Below are 22,255 nucleotides of genomic sequence, written 5' to 3'. Positions count from 1 at the left end.
AACTCTTCTCAATCTTTCCTTCTCAAATTCTAATCCTAGACAAAATATTCTATCAAATCTACCCGGTATCTCCTATCTCACACATGGCTGGCCATTCTGATCTCAATCCTTTCTTATTTTATCTTACTGAAGATGAGCGATTGGATCTTTATCGCCAAATCCTTCGGGGCACAGCTCCGATTTCGGATCTCTCCTCCCGCCATGTGCTTGCGACGCTGCTTCGACACCCATCTCTAATGGAAGAATTGTCCGTGAGAGACTCAAAAGAGATCTTTGCCAGAGCTACGGGAATTACAGATGATCCCTGGCCTCTTGATGAAGTGTTCGACGAAGGCGATCTTCAGGCAGAGCTTCGGGCTCGACAGCTACGGGCTCAATCTACGGTTTGATCTCTCTATCCTCTTAGGAAGCAATAACTTGTTGCTTTTGTCTAGGCATGCATCACATCTTTATGTTCTAATTCGCGTTTATTGCCTTGGTTGTGTTTGGTTTGTTTTGTGTTGTTACTATGTTTTGCGTATTAGGATCCCTTTGCCGGTCTGTCTCTTGTGCCTCTATCTATAATTGCTTTCACAGGTTCCTTACCACAACGCTCAGACAAGGCCAATCCCACAATGGCTGCGCACTCACAGGATGCAGTCACTGTTGCGTCTTCTACTCCAGCCGCTGCTCCAGTCTCAGATCCAGCCACTGCTGATCCAGCCACTGCTGATCCTGTCTCTGCTCTAGGCTCTGTTCCAGAGGATGTTGAGGTTTCGATTCATGACATAGTCTCTGAGCCTGAGGATCCCTCCGTTCAAGCAGCCATTATGTTGGATATCATTGCTAATATGCCAAACACTGCCCGTGCACAAAGGGCTGTCCCAGTGATCACTGTGCCTTTTGCTACATCTAAATCCAAAGGGAAGCCAAAGTCACTGATCCAGATGAAGCTCCAGCTGCACCTGTTCCAGCTCCAGCGGCTAAGAGAAAACTAAATCTGTCCGAAGATATTGAATTGGTCTCTGAATCTCGCCCAAGCAAGCATTCTGAACATCGTCCTACTGGTCTTGCTTTGCGTACTAGATCGAGAACTAGCGTGTCTACTCCAGCTCCTCCTCCAGCATCTGTTCCTGCTCCAAAGCCAACCGCATCATCCAAGTCCAAGTCCTCTAAGGTGTCCAAGGAGATAATGTTCAGACCAATCCTGCTCTCTCCTGCTTTGGAAATAGTTTGGCAACAACATTCAAATCGTGACATCCTGGTTGAAAAGAATTTCAGTGTTGAGTACCTCATCCGCACGTGCAACATCATTCCTCTTCTTCGTGCTCAAAATCTTCTTCAGACTATCCAAAATGTGGGAGCTTACTCTGCCTGGCTCATTCCAGAATTCTTTGCTAATCTCCAATATGATTCTCTCATGTCGGCCTCTCCGCATTATCATCAGGTTTTCCTACGGGATGTTTGGTATGATTTCAGTCCCTCTATTATAAATGCTTATTTTCAGCGTGATGCTTGTGATGATCTATCTGAGCCTGCTGGGATTTTCTTGCATCGCATCTTACACACAATGAGGTTACTGTCTTGCCAAAAGCTGGTATTCCTTCGAATGTTCTTACTGCCGTATACTCTGTTCTGTTTCGACTAGCATCAAGCAACTGGATTCCCAATGTCTCTGTGCACACGGTCACTAAGAAGATGGCTTCTCTATTATACAAAGTCAGACATCAACTGCCCATTGATCTTGGTCATCTTATTTATCATCACATTATGAGTTTTGCTAAGAAGAAGGAAGCCAAGATTCATCTCCCATTTCCATGTCTGATCACCGGGATTCTACAACAACAAGGTCTACAACTCTATTCTAATAAAGAGCTCTGCCATATCACTCACAAGACATCTATGGACTCTCGCATCTTCCAAAGGTCCACTATGATGATCAGGCCACTCTCTCATCAATTCCACCTGCTCCTGCTCCAGCTGATCCTCCAACGACATGCATAGACTCTACACCGACTACTTCTGCTACTGATTCTGCTTCGACACTGGCTGTTCTTAGACAACAGGTCACATTTCTCACTTCACACATTGCTACCATGAAGGATGCCTCTCTTGCCCTTCAATCTTCCATCTCTACTGCCGAGGCTCAACTGCTCCGCACCAATCGATACATTGCCTCTCTTGAGAATGCTTCTACTGCTGCTCCTGTTGGTGATGATGAAGACTTGGAGACCTCCTCCTCCTCCACCCAGTCCTGATGTTGTTCTTTGTCCATTAGCTTGACAAAAAGGGGGAGTGCACGTAGTAAGGGGGAGTGTTTTTTTGTGTACTTACCATAAGTGCCAGTGAATAGTGTGCTAAACTATGTGTAGTTATGTGTTAAGTTGTTGCGTGCTTTGCCTTGACTCTGTGATAAATGCTACGCAGTTACCTTATGTGAAATATATGTGCTCTATGTTCTCTTTGTGTTTTAATTCTCTATGTGCTTGTATGCTTTAATTGTGTTTGAATTCCCTGACACATCATTGGTTAAGTCTAAGAAGGGTGTGTGGCTACTCCTGACTAGTGACTAATCCACTTGTTAAAATTGAATCTCTTTACTCATCTGGCAATTGTTTTGTTTTTTAAAGCCGATGAGATTTTTTTTGGTAGTTTTGTCAACTAATAGCCAAAGGGGAAGATTGTAAGTGTAAATATGTTGCACGTTTAAACCTCTTAATATTGGCTTAAATTAGTTGTCAAAGTAGGTCTGGATTAGTTGCTGGATTAGTCATAACGTCTGGAGTAGTTGACTGGATCAGCGCAAGAAAGTAATCCAGGAGGTATGAAGCTTCTTCAAATCATTTATTCAAGACCCTATCAAAGGGGGGTTCTAAATCTACTGGAGCAGCCGAAATCAAGGATGGGAAGAGTGCTTGATTTGTGGATCAAAGGATCCTTTACTACCTATATAAAATGCTATTTTGGTTAGCATTTACTTACACACTCTTTCACATTGTTTTACTTTGAAATTCTTGGTTCATCTATACCAAATATATACTGTACTGTTGAGTGTGAAGAAAGGCCCGTAATCAGATATGAAGCAATGAAGTTCGCCTGCACATCGAATCCACTAGAGTAGGTTCTGGAGTAGTTATAGGTTATATTTTAGTGTGTAATTAACTCTCCTTTTGTACTCCATTTTTATCATAGTGGATTTGGGTTGATGTGAGTAGCCCCGCAGACGTAGGAGTGAGGCTTCGAACTGCGTGAACATATCCCGGTGCATGCTTTCTTTTACTGCTATTTATTTTATGTTCTTTAATACATCTGGAGTATGATTGCATCTAGTCCAACTTTATATTTGAAATAAAAAAATAAAGTTCGTAAAGCTAAATCTTGCATTCAAGACTCACGTGCTTTTTCAAGGATTTTCCCCCCTTATATACAAGAGCTCTTTTGAAGCTTGTAGAATTGTATAGCATGGAGGCTCTCTCGTGCGGTGGCGCAGGGGGGGGGGTGCAAATCAAATTCCAACTAGACAAGATTGAAAATGCTTGATTCAGGCCGAGACTTGATAAGGGCCTATGGCCAAAACTTCTAGTTCAATTCTGCTGTTACGGAATTAATTCTTTGAGTTAATTTCAATTTTTAATTTCTGAATTGAAACCCATGTTAATGGTTGCTGTTACAGGAGTTGTAGGGGTGTCCTTAAATGCCTATATTAAAAGTTATTCAACTCCTCAACCCCTATATAAGAAAGAGTTGGGCAACAGAAATTTTACCCAACAAGAAAGTATAATTTCCAGCCTCAAAACTCTCTGCTTATACTTTTTCTTTGCCTATTGTGTTCATAGCCTTATCTTGTTCGCCGGATTCATTTGTTTGGGTGCTCAAACATTGAATCACAAGCAAGTTTTATCCTGGGAAGCCTAGGCCACAAAGCTCCTAGCACTTATGGGAGGTGGCGAATAAGGTTTTAAGGAAAGAGTGATCATTTGACTCTTGGAAAAACCCAACACCAAACACTAGCCAAATTCTCCATTCTTTCCTTCCCTTAATTATACAGAAAATAATAATCGTTTTTATTTGATTTTTTTTTTACCAACGGTTCTAACAGTCTTAAAACCTTATTCTTTGTTGATTTCCCGTTAGTGGTCTTCTCAGAATTTCCTTGAAGAAAATGGAGCATCCCGTACTGCCAATCGATGGGGAGGATAATGTTGTTGCGGACAACAATGGAGGAAACAGCAACAATGTTGTTAATTCCCAAGCTACACCAGTGAACGTTGGTTCACAAGATGGTGGGAGCACTAATGGATATATTCCCATGTCTCGAGTACCTTCGGTACCGAGTGGTTCGGCTGAAAAGCTGGAGAAGTTCACCGGTATTGGTTCGAACTTCAAGAGGTGGCAACAGAAGATGTTGTTCTACCTAGCAACTCTCGGCTTGGCAAGGTTCTTGTCCGAGAAGGTTCCCGAGTTGAAGGAACAAGATGCACAATCCGTGATGGCAGTTGGCTATTGGAAGGATTCGGACTTCCTTTGCCGAAACTACATCCTGAACGGATTATGTGACACACTATATGATGTATATCGAAAGATTAGCACATCAAAAGCGTTGTGGGAAGCTTTGGATCATAAATACCGAAGTGAGGATGTCGGCTCAAAGAAATTTGTGGTTGGCCGATTCCTTGACAAGTAGGTCTCGTCACGACAGAAGAAAGCTCGAGAAGAAGGAGAGGCGTGAGAAAAGAAAACAATATCTCAAAGGAGTGGTGGTGAAGACAGATAAAGGCAAAGAATACAGATCTGGGATTTATTTTAAGAAGAAAGTAAAAGAAAATAAAAGAAGACGTTACCTTTGAGCCTTTGGTCCCGCAGGAGCTTCTCCTCGCCGTTGCCGTCATCCCCAGCCGCAATGGACTTTCTTAAAAAAGTATCCGCGACGGCGTGGTGGAGGCTGTGGCGTCGACGTAGCGGTGGTGGGTGTTGTGCGACGTTGGTGTGCTGTAATGGTGGTGTCGCGAAGTCTGGTGATGTGTGATGGTAATAAATTATACCATACCTTCTCCAAAAGTACGCAAGATGCACTGATCTCCAAACGTCTCTTATCTTTTTTCTTTTTATAACTAGGAATGAGAGCCAAAGTGTCCTCATCTTCAGACTCCGACCTTAATCATTTCTGTTTCTTTTCAGAAGAAGTGGGGAAGAGAGACAATGTGCAACCTGTAAGCATAAGCAATTGAGCAATAAAAATTTAGACTTTGTTCCTGCCGGAGCTTATCCTCGCCGTTGCCGTCATCCCCAGCCGCAACGGACTTTCTATCCGCGATTGTTCTTTTATAACAAACGTGATGGCGTGGTGGCGGCGTAGCGGTGGTGGGTGTTGTGCGATGGTGGTGTGCTGTAGTGGTGGTGTGCGATGGTACGGTGGTGGTCTGCGATATGGTAGCCGGTGTGCGACGTCGCGGTGGTGTGAACGGTGGTCGTACGTGAAGATGAAGCGGTGGTGTGAACGAAAGATCTGAAGCTGATGCAATGAAGCGTCGTGTGGGATACTCTCTGGCGTACTAGATTTGGATTTACATAGGCAACCGTTTCTTTTATAAACGGTGGCCTATTAGAAAGCAATTTTTTTAATTATTTTTTTAAATACATAAAAAATACAATGGGCATCCATTACAGCTAACAACGGTGGCGGATTATTGATAAGTTATTTACAAAATTGTCACCACGAATTTTTGGCTAAGATTAGGCAATCGGTTCCGGTGGCTTAATGTCAATCTTCTGTGTTCAATTTTGTACTAGTGGTACTTCTCTCAGCTTAATATGGTTTGCAGGTTAGTGGTAGTTGATAAATCATATTATATCAAAATCTCAAGGTATAACTATTTCATATTAAAGACTAAAAATATGTATTCATATTAAACACCAAAATAATGGTAAATGAACCGAATGCATAGTAAGTAATATATGATCCAAGGTACAATAAAAGTGTAAAATAATAACTAAATTAATTTTTTTTAAAGACTCACATTATTTAGTAGATGAGTCATCCATGCACCTTTTTTGTTTTTTTTTTTTTTTTTTTGTTTTTTTTTTTTGTTTTTTTGTCTTTTTGTTTTTTGTTTTGTTTTGTTTTTTTTTTTTTTTTGTTTTGTTTTTTTTTTTTTGTTTTTTTTTTTTTTTGCATTTGTCAACGTCCTCAATAAAGTATGCCTTTTGCCAGTATTGCATATGCATTGTCATGCATCATGCCAGTATTGCACATTTTGAATATGAATTGAGCAATCAGCGCAACTTGTTGATAAATTGTAACAAGTGACAAGCTGGTTGAAGTTTGCTCGAGTGACTTAAAAATTAAAATATTGAAAGTAGAATTATATTGCAGATCGGCATCACATGCTACAATAATAATTTGTCGGTCCGCATCATTATACATTAAATTAAGGGCATCTATTGCTTCTAACATATGCATTTTCGTACACTTCAGCTTTCAATCGTCCATTGTTGGTTTGGCGAATTTGAATTTGAGAATATCCTCCTTATATTCTACTTTAACAACAACGGTTGGATTTACTCGTATAAAATATATGTTACATATATTAATGCCTTATTTATGTGGTGCAAGTTAAATGCATACACAAACTAAGATCAGAGCAAGTTATATATATTAATGCCTTAACTATGCTCTGATATCACTTATATATATGCCTAGTAAGTTGTATCAGAGCAATTAATAATTGGTATTCGTACGGCATACACAAACTAGGATCCTTGTAAACTTTATATTCAGTTAATTGTTAGACTACATTTATATCTAACATTTAGTATCAGTAAATTAATAATCTTTGTCTAGTTGATTGTATTACAACAATTTCGACCTTATTGCTAGTACTCCAAATCCATCAAATCAAATAAGACCAAACACAAACTATAATCAAATAAGACCAGACCGTCTAAAATACGGATTAAATGGGCCCAACTTATTTAGGTTTTTTTTTAGCTAACTGTTAGACTAAATTTATATCTAACATTTCGTATCAGAGCAATTAATAATCTTTGCATGGTTGAATGAGAGCCAAGGTGTCCCATCTTCAGACTCTGACCTTAATCGTTTATGTTTCTTTTCAGAAGAAGTGGGGAAGAGAGACAATGTGCAACCTGTAAGCATAAGCAATTAAGCAATAAGCATCCCCTAATTACTAATCAAATCCACTTTGGATAAATTATACCTTACCTTCTCCAGAAGTGCCTTGATCTCCCAACTCCATTAAGGTCTCTGATTTTTTCTTTTTAGAACTATGAATGAGAGTCAAGGTGTCCTCGTCGGATGCTACAATAATCATTTTTCTGTCATCGTCGTTATACATTAAATTAAGGGCATCTGTTACTTCTAACATATTCATTCTCTTTAACACTTCAGCTTTCAATCGTCATTGTTGGTTTGGCGAATTTGAATGTGAGAATATCCTCCATATATTCCACTTTAACAACAACGGTTGGATTTTCCTAAAACAACAGTCGGATTTTCTCGTATAATATATATGTTACATATATTAATGCCTTAATTATATGGTGCAAGTTGACTGCATACACAATTGGTATCAATACTGCATACACAAACAATTGATTGTTTGGGTTAAATTAGTCAAAACAATATTGGAGATCTTTATCACATGCAATTAAAATCATTTACACTTTTTCGTCCTTATATAGAAATTTATGAAGAATTTTCTTCAACAATAGCCTTCAGAATAAGAGTAAAATACAATCTGACTACTCTAATAGGTTTGGAGTACTCTAAAGAGTCATTTGCTCATAAAAGAATTTTGAATATCAGATGCAACAAAGCATTAAGTTGATTGATGTTGGCTGGACGCTTGACTTTGACTTGAAATACTCAGAGCACAACAGCAAATCCTCGTCGGTTGTTACAACCACCGTCGAACGTTTATCATCGTACGCGAAGTTCAGGTGCTTTAATGGGTTTCCTCTCAAGCTCTTCATATTCTGATTTGAGAGTCAAAACTTGTAACTAGTGTCCCCCACATTTACTCTAATGATATTGAAATCAACTTCTACAAACTTTGGAGTGGAGAAAATACACAGTGATGTACATGCGTGCAAAAAAAAAAAAAAAGTTTTTAAATATTACTGTAGAAACGTAAACAATAAAATTGTTTCCCAAATACTGTAATAAATCATACCATACCTTGTCCAAAAGTAGGCAAGATACACTCATCTCCAAACATTTCTTATCTTTCTTTTTAGAATTAGGAATGAGAACCAAGGTGTCCTCATCTTCAGACTCCGACCTTAATCGTTTCTGTTTTTTTTTTTTCAGAAGAAGTGGGGAAGAGAGACAATGTGCAACCTGTAAGCATAAGCAATTAAACAATAAGCATCCCCTAATTATTAATCAAATTCAATTATGGATAAATTATACCTTACCTTTTCCAGAAGTGCCCTGATCTCCCAACTCTATTAAGGTCTCTGATCTTTTCTTTTTAGAACTATGAATGAGAGTCAAGGTGTCTTCGTCGGATGCTACAATAATCATTTTTCGGTCATCGTCGTTATATATTAAATTAAGGGCATCTGTTACTTCTAACATATTCATTCTCTTTAACACTTCAGCTTTCTATCGTCCATGGTTGGTTTGGCGAATTTGAATCTGAGAATATCCTCCATATATTCTACTTTAACAACAACGGTTCGATTTTCTAAAACAACAGTCGGATTTTCTCATATAATATATATGTTACATATATTAATGCCTTAATTATGTGGTGCAAGTTGACTGCATACACAAAATAAGATCAGAGGAAGTAGTATCAGAGCAAGTTATATATATTAATGCCTTAACTATGCTCTGATACCACTTATATATAGACTTAGTAACTGGTATCAGAGCAATTAATAATTGGTATAAATACTGCATACACAAACTAGGATCCTTGTAGACTTTATATTCAGTTAATCGTTAGACTACATTTATATCTAACATTTAGTATCAGTAAATTAATATTTGTCTAGTTGATTGTGTTACAACAATTTTGAAGTGGTTGCTATTACCCAAAATCCTTCAAATTAAATAAGACCAACCACAAACTGTAAGTAAAATTAATGATTGGGTGAAATTATTTCTCCAATAAGTTATACTGTTGAAACTTAAACAATAAAATTGTTTCCCAAATACAGTAATAAATCATACCATACCTTCTCCAAAAGTAGGCAAGATACACTCATATCCAAACGTCTCTTATCTTTTCTTTTTAGAATTAGGAATGAGAGTTAAGGTGTCCTCATCTTCAAACTCCAACTTTAATAGTTTCGGTTTCTTTTCAGAAGAAGTGGGGAAGAGAGCCAATGTGCAACCTGTAAGCATAAGCAGTTAAGCAATAAGAATCCCCTAATTACTAATCAAATTCAATTATGCATAAATTATAACTTACCTTTTCCAGAAGTGCCCTGATCTCCCAACTCCATTAAGGTCTCTGATCTTTTCACAGTTGGAATGATTGCCAAGGTGTCCTGATCTCCCAACTCCGACCTTAATCGTTTCTGTTGGTCCCGATAGGGTGGTGAAAGTCTAGAGAGGGGGGGGGGTGAATAGACTTTCAAGCTTTTTCAAATTAAATAACTCTTCGGTAACTTCAACTCTAAGTAACAAGTAAATAGAGCATGTTTGAACTGCACAACGGAATAATAGTAAAGAGTTATGCCCAACTAGTAAATTAAGTGTTCAGGTATAAGTAAGTTAGGTACAAATGATATGTAAAGTGACAGAGATATCTTGAATATATAAAGGAGATGGTTCACTCAATATATAATAACAATATTCAAGATTGTAAATAAATATCGTATCACGTCGAACGTGTGACGAATGTTACATGCAACACGTCAAACTTGCTTAGAATAAATCACTATTTAAACTCGAGAAGTTTGAGTCACATGCATACGTGAGAACATACTAAACCCGGATGATTAAGATTAACTGTGAATAGTAAACGGGTTAGTCGGATGAGATAGATAGATATAGCAAATAATGTAAGTGCAGTATGTAAATGAGAGAGGCAATTTATAGTGGTTCGGAAATGGCGTAATCTTCCTAGTCCACTTTTCTCCTTTCACGTCTAGGAGAAATTCACTATTTTCCACACACAGTTACAATAGTGAACAAGTGCTAGACAAGCACTTCCTCCGGATGTCTTGCACACAGCTACACCCAACTCTGAGTGTCTCGCACACAGCTACACTCAACTCCGAGTATTTCGCACACAACTATACTCAACGCCAACTAAGTGTCTTGCACATAGCTACACTTAGCAACTACGAGTGTTTTGCACGCAGCTACACTCACTAGAGTATTTTGCACACAGCTATACTCTTTCTACAATTTACAAATACAAGGATTTGTATTTCTCTCTCCAACTAGATTTGAGACTATTCAGACTAAGTCTCTTAGAATATTTGAGCACTAGCACTTTTGAATTTTGCACTTGTATTCTATCTCGTTTTTCTCTGCTCTACACTTTGTCTTCAAGTCTTCATGGCTTTTTATAGTCAATCAAATTGTAACACCCCAGATTTTCAAGACTTTTTAAAACTTATAATAAAGGTAGAATCTTATTAAATACCAAGATATAATACAAGCGTTCGGGGTGCTATGCCACACCTGGGCTAGAGAACCCAAGTGCACAGGCTAACTAACTAATATCCTCGAAGTGTGATTACATAACCGTGGCACGCAGGCCGAAAGGGAGACTATCTACTTCTACACTCCAAGTTCTAGCACGCCCCAGTGACTTAATCTTCTGCCTGAAAGCCAAATATATCTGTTCAGCGAGAGATGCTGGTAACCCACTCCAACGCGTTGAAATACAATACATATAGAGATATATATATAGATATACGAAAACCATTTTGAGCATGAAGATATATCCTACGAACTCTAGATTTAAAACCGGGAATGACTCGACAGATAAGGCCAGACACAAGCAACAGTTATAACGAGCATATGCAGTTCACAACAGATAATGCAGATAAGGCAAAGCATAAACAATGATCATAACCCAACATGAACAACCCCCAATATAAATCCCATAGTCACATCCCCCAAGACACTCGTAATCACAACTCGTCCATGTCACAACACATAACACACTTTGTTGGCGCCACAGGACCAATCGCATGCCTATACATGAGGGTCAGCGCATATAGCTCTGACACAGCCCCGTAGCACCTTGCCCCGTATCGCAACACGGAGGGGTCGATCGCAACCGTCCGATGAACCGCAGCTCATCATAGTGTTTAATCGCAACCAAACAGTGGACCACAGCCCAAGAGAATGTCATCTGACCGCAGCCAGGAAAAAGGACGAACCGCAGCTCGTATAGAAACGTTTGATCGCAACCAAACGGTGCACCGCAGCCCAAGAGTATCAATCTGACCGCAGCCAGCTTCTGAACCGCAGCTCAGGATAACCAATCCGATCGCAACCGAATTGGGGTAACACACACACATAACACATAGCAAGCACATGCAACCCACATTACACATTAGGAAGGGGGAGAAAACGTATAACAAAACCTATGCGTGATCCATCACATACTAAGAATAGTCCTAAGGGGTTCATACTTCTACCACCTAGGTCAACGGGATACCAATTCAACTAGCATGCAATATAATAGACTCGTAAACCTACGAACAACACCCGAAATATCAAACTAGACATAGGCACGATGAACGGAGTCCGTTGGGACACCACGGGGATCGGGGGAATATCAAACGGGGAAGCCGGGATCCCGAATTGGGGAAATTTCCAGCGGGTAGCCGGTGGGTGGGGGCCACCCGCCGGCTGCCCGCCGGAATTACTGTTCCGGGCAGCTGCCCCCCCGCCGGCTACCCGCTGCCGGGCGGTGTTTCACGGCCGTGGGTAGGTGGCGGGTCCCCTATCCCCCACTGACTCTTTTCACACGCTTTACGCCCCGGGAACCGTTGTGGAACCCGAAACCATGCTCAGACACTTTACAACGCAATTAACGACAATACGTAGACAATTAACGAACCAAATACAAGAAACGAACGGCACATAACCTATCATGCTTTTCTAAATATAATCAACGCCCAAACATGCGATTTCCCTACCCGATAATCCAAGAATAAGATCATACGATACAACCTAGGGTTCTAATCACTTTTATATCAACAAGTATACGGTTCGTCTTCTAATTGCAAGATTCGGTAAGAATAACACATAAACATCAAGAGCATCACACAATTATCAAGAACAACACATAATCATCAAGAACTCTATATAATCATCAAGAATCCCATAATCATCAAGAATCTCCCAATATCAAGATCATCAAGATCCCTCATGGAATCATCACATCAAACATCAATAATAATCATCATATCTCGCCAATGCACCATAATATGGGGGAAACCCTAAGGGGGAATCATAGCTATGAAAATAGGTTTTGTTGAGACATGGGTTACCTCTTAGCCTTAATTAATTCCCTGGCTATGAAGGATCTTTCTTTAAGCTTTCTTGATTTCTTGATTTCTCCTAAGGGGATTCTTGGAACTCTTTGGGTGGTGAGAGATTATTGTGGTGGGGATTCTAGGTGCCTCCTAAGTTCCCTATTTATATATTTAAGACTCCTAGTTAGGGCCTAAATGGTATGCGTTTACTAATTCTATTCCTTATAGGGCTAGGGTTTGTTTTAGGGATAATGGTCCACGGTCCATAGTGGACCATATTAATTAAAGAGGATCCTAATCATAATCTGAATAGTAAAAGGCCTACTTCCATTATTCCTAACAAGCTTAAGACTCTTATTCGGGCAAGGGTCCACGGTTCATGGTGGACCTTACTAATTAATTAAAGGTGAACCTAACATAATTAAATCATATTTAATTATTATTAACGGGATTAATTAAATAATTAATCTGGGATTTAAGGCCGTAACACGGGGTGTTACACTCTCCCCCCCCCCCCCCCTTACGAGAAGCTTCGTCCCCGAAGCTTGGAAATCATTGCAGGGTTAACGAGTCAAGAGTAGAACCGTGGTCCTATAGAGAAGGTATTCCACGGGGAAATTGTATACTTGTACGCCTATGCGTGTTGGGTTTTTGGGGACGATTAGGTTTACAGGGCCAAGAGAGTGGGTTTCAAACTTGAGGGCACGGTGAATTCAGGAATTAGGATCAAGTTTTCAAGGTTGCAACTTAGGTTGTGAGGTTGTCACTTGTATGGAATCGTTAAAACATGGGATTAAGAATGGGGTCTGAAGGGTAGAAAGGGTTTTGAAATAAGGAGGGGTCCGATTTTCCGAGGGAGGGAAAGGAATTCGGCTAGGATGGGTTAAGGTTTCTCGATCCCAAGTGAATAATCTGGTTAGATGCTTTGATCACGATGCGTCGACGAGCTGATGATCCTCCTTCCTTGGTGTTGGTACTTGCTTGACTTTAAGATCCTTGTTAAACCTTGGTTCCCAGGCTAAGGTTTCATCCTTTTCTTCTTTCTTGAGGGAATTTCCCGTGGTGATTTAACACTTACTTCTTTAATGCGCCCAAGGTCTTGACCAAGTTGAGTCAACCAAGCCAATCTCTTAGGGCGCACTCCCCAAATTCTTCCCAAAGTCTCTTGGGAGTCGATGGACTTTGGGCTGAATTTCTTTTCTTATTGAATTTCATCTTTTTCTTTAGTGGATGAAATTCTTAGTAAGACTTCATGTCTTACCCGAGGTTCGGCATTGTTGTGCCCTTTTTGTGTTATTTTTAATGCTGAAGGTGTCCTTGCGTGCTCTTTTTCTTTTTAAAGCGCAGTCGGTTACCAAATCTCGTTGTGGGATGACTCGGCGACTTTACGAGTCGCCTCATTTCCTTGTGGGTCCTTAATGACCCTTGAAGTCTTGGCGCGAATGTGCTCTTCACCCTTTTGCTTAGCACCATAGACTACGTAGTTCTTGATTCCATACAACTTGTAAGGAGTCCTCTGATTTGCTCGAACGATGTTCATGGTTTGGAGGAGTCCCGGTCCACCCTTAGCATTTTGACTTTTAAGGTTTTCGTGGGTTCTTAGCACGAGTTCCCAACTCTCCTCCTTGGTTTGCGCAATCCTTTACGCCAAACATCCCTAGTCGGTTGTGTCGTAGGACCCAACTTCAATTACTCGTGCATTGTAATTGATTGTGATTTCCCGATGGTGTCTCGTGCGTCAAGGTCTTTTACATAGAACACTATGTTTGGGTGGTCCATGGTTCCTTACCCAAGACTCACATTCATAAATCGAGGCACACAAGCGCGCCACAAATCAATAAAATGAGGGGTTAAGAAATCAGCACATTGTACCAGTGGGCGCGAGGTGGGCAGTCGTCCGCCTGCCAAGCTCCTGCCAAGGACCCGCCAAGGTCCCGTCAAGGACCCGTTGGGGACCCGCGGGAAAGTGACTAGGAAGAGTCAATTCCTTCGGGAAAGACCCCAAAAATGCACAGATTCATGTCCTGACAAGTCTCATGCCCTTGTGCACAATAAAAGGGACTTGGATACATAGGATGACCCATCGTACAATGTTTATTGATTCTTAAGCACGAGTTCTAGAGGTAGATATACATATATATATATATATATATATATCTATGTTTTCTTGGTCTGGGTTAAGGGGTGTAAGAAGTGCAAGGGCTAGGTTTCAAAGTCGAGGGGCGGATAGGGTCGATGTCTCCAAGGTCGTAATACAGGAAGGAAGGTTGCTACCTTGTACGGGTTTGTTTGTAATGAGGGATCAAGAGTGAGGTTTGGAGTGGTAGGACGGATTCTTTAACGAAATGGTACTTGATTGGCAAGGGGAGGGAAAGGGGCTAAGGACTCTTGTCGAAGTCCCCTTCGTCTCTATGGCTTCCAGGGGAATTCTCGTGATGGTTTCCGTGTACGTTCCCCTCGGATGTCCAGAAGTCTGGACCCAGTCGGTTAGTGGGTCAAATCCCTAGGTCTTGACTCCTAATCCTTGCCGAGGGTTCTTAAGGGTCAAGGGGGGTTTCGGTTTAGTCTTTCTTGTTCTATTGGGTTTCATCCCTTCCTTGGTGGATGAAATTCTTAGCAAGGCTTTATGTCCTCCTTGAGGTTCGGCCTGTTGCACCTATTTGACGATGTTTTCTGTAGCGAGGGCCCCTGACACATTGAACGTATTTGTTTGCCCGCTCTTGTCAACGCATGGCGTTCTTCGGTGGCGTACGTACCGGCTATGGTTTCTCGTAAAGCCTTCACGGTTTTCGTGCAAGGGTGGGATGATACGTATTCGTAACTTCCACCTACTTCGCCGATTCCTATCTAACAACTTATTTTAATATTGAATCGATGAATGTTGGTTCTTCACGCCCCTGGGCAGGGTAAGGGCTTTATGCTGCTCTACGGTTTTTAACAGGGTTTCCAAACGGAGTGGGGATATGAACTTAGAGTAAGGGCGATGATTCCAATGCTCATAACAATTTAGGGTTTCCGAGGGTTTGGGTTAGGCGCAACAAAGGGTGAGCAAGGTCATGACGGTTGTGAATTTTCTCTTAAGGTAATTAAGGATTCGGGGTGGGAGTTTTCAACAAATAGGGGTATCAAGATGCTGGGGTTTCAGGGCGGATGATATTTTAAACTGGGGTGGTGGGGTCGCAAGGTGTCGCGATATACTTACCTTGCGCCAAAGGATTCGACTAATGGTGTCGTTCATTCGCTACTTTAATCGGTTTCCTAGTTCTCCTTCCTGTTTCTTGTAGCCGCAACCCGGGTTTGCCGAGATAAAGCAACTTGTCGGAAGGTGCATGCCATTTGTCTGAATCGGGGGTTATCGTGGTTAACCCTGGGTTGGTGAGTATTGCAGTCCGTTCCTTTTAGCAGTCCTGACGTCTTGATGCAACGTCTTTTCACCGCCTCTTCCAAATCTTCCTTTTCTTTGGTCATGGTCCTTGTCAAGTCTTTTGACGGGAGTTAGGACGAGGCGATTTATCGGGTAAGTGTATGTTACCCAGTTGTGGAAGTAAACTTATCTATTCGCACCCTTACCTGGTGTGGTAAGCGAAGGGGGAGGTTCCTTTAAGTTAGAGAGGGATGAAGTGAGGGGAGGTTATGTGTAGGTTTCACAATCTCACTGCGCGTCCTAAGATTCCTGAATCCTATGTTCCTAAGTACCTAGAGTTCAAGCCTAATGTCCTAAAGTCCGATCTTAAGAGTCTTATCCTAGGGTCAAACTTAGGCTCTGATACCAACTGTAACACCCCAGATTTTCAAGACTTTTTAAAACTTATAATAAAGGTAGAATCTTATTAAATCCCAAGATATAATACAAGCGTTCGGGGTGCTATGCCACACCTGGGCTAGACAACCCAAGTGCACAGGCTAACTGACTAATATCCTCGAAGTGTGATTACATAACCGTGGCACGCAGGCCGAAAGGGAGACTATCTACTTCTACACTCCAAGTTCTAGTGCGCCCCATTGACTTAATCTTCTGCCTGAAAGCCAAATATATCTGTTCAGCGAGAGATGCTGGTAACCCACTCCAACGTGTTGAAATACAATACATATAGAGATATATATATAGATATACGAAAACCATTTTGAGCATGAAGATATATCCTACGGACTCTAGCTTTAAAACTGGGAATGACTCGACAGATAAGGCCAGACACAAGCAACAGTTATAACGAGCATATGCAGTTCACAACAGATAAGGCAGATAAGGCAAAGCATAAACAATGATCATAACCCAACATGAACAACCCCCAATATAAATCCCATAGTCACATCCCCCAAGACACTCGTAATCACAACTCGTCCATGTCACAACACATAACACACTTTGTTGGCGCCACAGGACCAATCGCATGCCCATACATGAGGGTCAGCGCATATAGCTCTGACACGGCTCCGCAGCACCTTGCCCCGTATCGCAACACGGAGGGGTCGATCGCAACCAACCGATGAACCGCAGCTCATCATAGTGTTTGATCGCAACCAAACAGTGGACCGCAGCCCAAGAGAATGTCATCTGACCGCAGCCAGGAAAAAGGACGAACCGCAGCTCGTATAGAAACGTTTGATCGCAACCAAACGGTGGACCGCAGCCCAAGAGTATCAATCTGACCGCAGCCAGCTTCTGAACCGCAGCTCAGGATAACCAATCCGATCGCAACCGAATTGGGGTAACACACACACATAACACATAGCAAGCACATGCAACCCACATTACACATTAGGAAGGGGGAGAAAACGTATAACAAAACCTATGCGTGATCCATCACATACTGAGAATAGTCCTAAGGGGTTCATACTTCTACCACCTAGGTCAACGGGATACCAATTCAACTAGCATGCAATATAATAGACTCGTAAACCTACGAACGGCACCCGAAATATCAAACTAGACATAGGCACGATGAACGGAGTCCGTTGGGACACCACGGGGATCGGGGGAATATCTAACGGGGAAGCCGGGATCCCGAATTGGGGAAATTTCTAGCGGGTAGCCGGTGGGTGGGGGCCACCCGCCGGCTGCCCGCCCGCCGGCTACCCGCTGCCGGGCGGTGTTTCACGGCCGTGGGTAGGTGGCGGGTCCCCTACCCCCCCACTGACTCTTTTCACACGCTTTACGCCCCGGGAACCGTTGTGGAACCCGAAACCATGCTCAGACACTTTACAACGCAATTAACGACAATACGTAGACAATTAACGAACCAAATACAAGAAACGAACGGCACATAACCTATCATGCTTTTCTAAATATAATCAACGCCCAAACATGCGATTTCCCCACCCGATAATCCAAGAATAAGATCATACGATACAACCTAGGGTTCTAATCACTTTTATATCAACAAGTATACGGTTCGTCTTCTAATTGCAAGATTCGGTAAGAATAACACATAAACATCAAGAGCATCACACAATTATCAAGAACAACACATAATCATCAAGAACTCTATATAATCATCAAGAATCCCATAATCATCAAGAATCTCCCAATATCAAGATCATCAAGATCCCTCATGGGATCATCACATCAAACATCAATAATAATCATCATATCTCGCCAATGCACCATAATATGGGGGAAACCCTAAGGGGGAATCATAGCTATGAAAATAGGTTTTGTTGAGACATGGGTTACCTCTTAGCCTTAATTAATTCCTTGGCTATGAAGGATCTTTCTTTAAGCTTTCTTGATTTCTTGATTTCTCCTAAGGGGATTCTTGGAACTCTTTAGGTGGTGAGAGATTATTGTGGTGGGGATTCTAGGTGCCTCCTAAGTTCCCTATTTATATATTTAAGACTCCTAGTTAGGGCCTGAATGGTATGCGTTTACTAATTCTATTCCTTATAGGGCTAGGGTTTGTTTTTGGGATAATGGTCCACGGTCCATAGTGGACCATATTAATTAAAGAGGATCCTAATCATAATCTGAATAGTAAAAGGCCTACTTCCATTATTCCTAACAGGCTTAAGACTCTTATTCGGGCAAGGGTCCACGGTACATGGTGGACCTTACTAATTAATTAAAGGTGAACCTAACATAATTAAATCATATTTAATTATTATTAATGGGATTAATTAAATAATTAATCCGGGATTGAAGGCCGTAACACGGGGTGTTACAAAAATATATCCGTTCGAGTGGGATAATTTGATATTTGAAATTTGAATCTTCATAGCCTAATATTGTTGACAGTAGTAGATCTTCAATTTTGATTTGATTTGTCAACTTGCCTGACAAAGTAATTCTTTAGCACAACTTTGATTTTCTAGTTGTTTCTAAAAATATTACTTCAATTGTCAATTTGAATATCCAACGAATCTTTGAAATAAATTCATCTGATAGAATTTATTTCTAGGATAAGTTTTTATATTCATGCCTTCATAAATATTTTTCCGTTCTGATCAAATGTCTTTCAGGCAATTTTGGAGTCTTGTGGCATGTGGGTGGACTTGGAGTAAATTCCTTCGAGTTTATCCAATTTCTGATCATCTTGCTCTTTTGCCACATTGTGCTCCTTTGACTTGAACATCGTGCTCCTTGACTTTGAACATTGTGCTTCTTTCGATACATTGTGCTCTTCTGACAGCATTGTGCTTCTTATGTGGCATTGTGCTCCTTCTGACTGCATTGTGCTTCCTAGACAACATTGTGCTCCTTAGCAGCATTGTGCTCTTTTCAGATTTGGTCACATTGTGCTCCTTTCAGATTTGGTCACATTGTGCTCCTTTAGTAGGCATCGTGCTCCTTCGGACACATTGTGCTCCTTAGCAGCATTGTGCTCCTTCAAAATCTGCCTTAAAAATATAGGTCCTTGGAGGGAATCATTCTCGGGTGTGATCGTTTAGAGTAAAGACCTCTACCATTTCGCCGTTAGGCTCATCCAGTCATTCCTTGCAACACCATTGCTTTATGCTTCTTTCACGGATGAATACTCGTAGGACCAAAATTAATTTCTCAAATTAATTTTGTTCTTCCTATGGTAGATTCCTTCTGATTTCAATATTCTGATTTATGATGCTTGTACTAAAGACTTAAAAACTAAGGGGATCTAAAGATACATTTGGCTCATCAAAACTTACAAAAATATTCCTATCAGTTTCTTTTCAGAAGAAGTGGGGAAGAGAGCCAAAAAGCAAAAACTTGTAGGCATAAGCAATTAAGAAATAAACATCATTCATAGTTTGAACAGGGAAAGTGAGCATAGACTAGTAATTTTCAATAATTCTTAATGTATTATAATTTTAATATTATACGGAGTAATTACTTTCTTTTATGAAAAACAGTTATTATAATCATTTAAAATTAAAGAATATTAATCAAATCAACCATTCTTATCTCTAATTAAATCCTAATCCTGGATTTTTTCTTCTCTCATTAAAAAATATTAATCAAATTAATCATTCCTATCTCTAATTAAATCCATAAGCCCTGATTTTGTCTTATCTTATTACCCTGCTTTTGTCTTCTCTCATTAAAGAATATTAATCAAATTAAACGCACATGCATTATAATTATAATATTATAATTATACGAAGTAATTACTTTCTTTTATGAAAAGCAGTTATTATAATCATTTAAAATTAAAGAATATTAATCAAACTAACCATTCCTCTTATTAAATCCCTAAATCCTGATTAATCAGAGGAATGGTTAGTTTGATTAATATTCTTTTCTGTCCAAAAACCAAGTGTGTGACAAGAAGAGAGAAACAGAGAAGTTGACAGCGAATAAAAGGAGAGTTTTAGGGTAACGAAAGAGAGAATTCAACACAAGTCATAACATATTGGTACCATGGTGGATCGACCTGACGCTTGAGGGTGATATTGGTTATCTGGCTATTGGAGCATTGTTCCCACCGTTAGTGGAGGGCATGACGCCCGAGAATTGTCCAGCTTGGCATGTGGTTGCTGATGGTTCGTAGTATGGGTTTGGGGCCCACTTTGCATTTTAGAGTTTATCTTCTTTACTTTTTAGCCCTTAGGCCTTTTTGCTTTAGCTTCTCTTGTAATATTTGTAACCTTGGTCACTATTGGGCATGTCATGTTTTCCCCTTTCTGTTTTTAATTAAAGACTATCTTTAAAAAAAAAAAACACAAGTCATAAAATAATCCAAAAAAGATCCAAAATACAATCCTATATAGGACAAAGTTGTTATTTTTGGCAAAAGGAAGTGGCTTCAGCATCTTCTGGAATCTCTGGTGCACAATTTGTTAAATTAATCCTTTATGCGCTATAACTTAAATGCGGAAGCACAATTAACAATGATCGCATGTAAATCAAATCAATTAACTAAACAATGTTCATGATCATAGACTTTTAATTAAATAGGGAAGATAGGACTTACTTGGTTCCATTGAAGATGTAATCTCTAAATTGAATGAATCAAGAATATAATGCTTCAACTCTCTGATCCGTATACCTTATTCACCTCCTGATGATATGGAGACTAGAAAACTTAGAGATTTAAAACTGTTAAGATCCCTAGAGTTTTCCTAGGTATTTATAGATGTGATGAGAAACCCTCTTTCAAGAGGAATGGGGAACATCCTTTAGGAATAGAAATCCCTTTAGGAATGTGACATCCTTTTAGGAATAGAAATCCCTTTAGGATTGTGAAACTCATAACCTTATCCATTATACATCTTTTAACCCTTATAGACTTAAATTTTAACAGAATGAGAGGGAGGGAATTTCACCTAGTAATTCCGCTTTTACACATCACTAATCATCAACGTGAGTACCTTATGGAATTACAACCTTTATTATATAAATCATTGTTAGGAAATAATTATTTCTAACAGTCTCCCACTGATTCATATGAGCATGACACCTTAATTATATGAATCAACGTTAGGAATAAATTATTTCTAACAATCTCCCACTTGATTCATATATGCGTGACTTTACAATTTTCAATCCTTAATTTGAGCTCACTTAATATGAAAATGTAAAAGTCACCACCTTATCGAACTTTATTAACCGAATCATGGCGGTTACAGGCCTGACATAGTGTCCCGCTCCCTTCCATGTATCACAGTTAATAAGAATTCGAACCATAATAATAAGGTAAAATCTGAAAGTACCTTATTCCTTATGTCTTAAACAAGACCATTGTTATCACTTCTGAATTATGCATAAATAAGTGATCAACATCAACCATAACAAAATCAAACCTGAATAGATATCTAAGAGTATCATCAACCTGATGTGCTATCAAACATAAATCCATACATGTATGGCAGAGTTAACCGTTATACAAGGACTTTACCAGTATGCCCATCCTTCCAACATGGCCAATGAAGGTCGTGGGCGCCAATCCCTTAGTCAACGGATCCGTGATCATAAGATCGGTGCCAATATGCACTATTGATACTCTTTTGATTTTGTACCTTCTCCTTAACAGACAGAAATTTCAAATTCATGTGCTTGGCACCACTAGTATATCTGTCGTTCTTTGAGAAGAACATAGCTGCTGTATTATCATAATGAATCCTCAATGGTTTGGCTATAGTGTAGACAATGCCTAAACCATAAATAAAATTACGCAGCCATGATTATTGAATTGTAGCCTCAAAGCATGCTACAAATTCTGCCTTTATAGTGGAAGTAGCAATGACAGGCTCCTTCACACTCATCCAAGATATTTCTCCATGAGCAAGTGGAAAAAATATATTCGAATGTGGATTTTCGGGTATCCAAACATCCGGCATAGTCTGAATCCGAATAACCTATAACCTCTAGGTTATTCGTTCCTTTTATAGG

This window comes from Ipomoea nil, unplaced genomic scaffold (genome assembly GCF_001879475.1).
Source record: "Ipomoea nil cultivar Tokyo-kokei standard unplaced genomic scaffold, Asagao_1.1 scaffold0900, whole genome shotgun sequence".
Taxonomy (NCBI): domain Eukaryota; kingdom Viridiplantae; phylum Streptophyta; class Magnoliopsida; order Solanales; family Convolvulaceae; genus Ipomoea; species Ipomoea nil.
The sequence above is the reverse complement of the archived record's forward strand: the minus strand, read 5'-3'. Positions refer to the sequence as shown.